Raw genomic sequence first — 450 nt, forward strand, 5'->3', positions numbered from 1 at the left:
CTCCACTATTCAAACTTACATATAAAATCAACGTAAAACAAACAACTGCTGCAGGACTTCCAACCTGCGTCAAAGAGCCGCCCAAACAATACGACACCAAAAGGCTGAGAAAAGTTCTGATCCGCCGATCCGTTTCCCCCCGGCGTCACTTCCTCAGCCTCCGACTGGCGGACCGATTCCTGAAGGGCCTATCCCATCATGCCCAGCAACTGATCCACACACCCTGCTGGGGCTGAAACAGGAGAGGGGTCCGGGTGCCAGTACATTGTGCCAAAAAAAAAGAAGAAAAAAGAAAAAAAAAGGGGGGGGGGACAAAATTAAATAAATAAGTAAAACAATGACTGTGCTCTACACACTAAAAGTGCTTTTGTCTGCGAGCCCTGATCCGGTGCTGGGTCCTCCATGCGGCCGTGGGGGGGGGGGGGGGGGGGTGTTGGGGGGGTGGGGGTG

The sequence above is a fragment of the Megalops cyprinoides genome, chromosome 2 (genome assembly GCF_013368585.1).
Source record: "Megalops cyprinoides isolate fMegCyp1 chromosome 2, fMegCyp1.pri, whole genome shotgun sequence".
Taxonomy (NCBI): Eukaryota; Metazoa; Chordata; class Actinopteri; order Elopiformes; family Megalopidae; genus Megalops; species Megalops cyprinoides.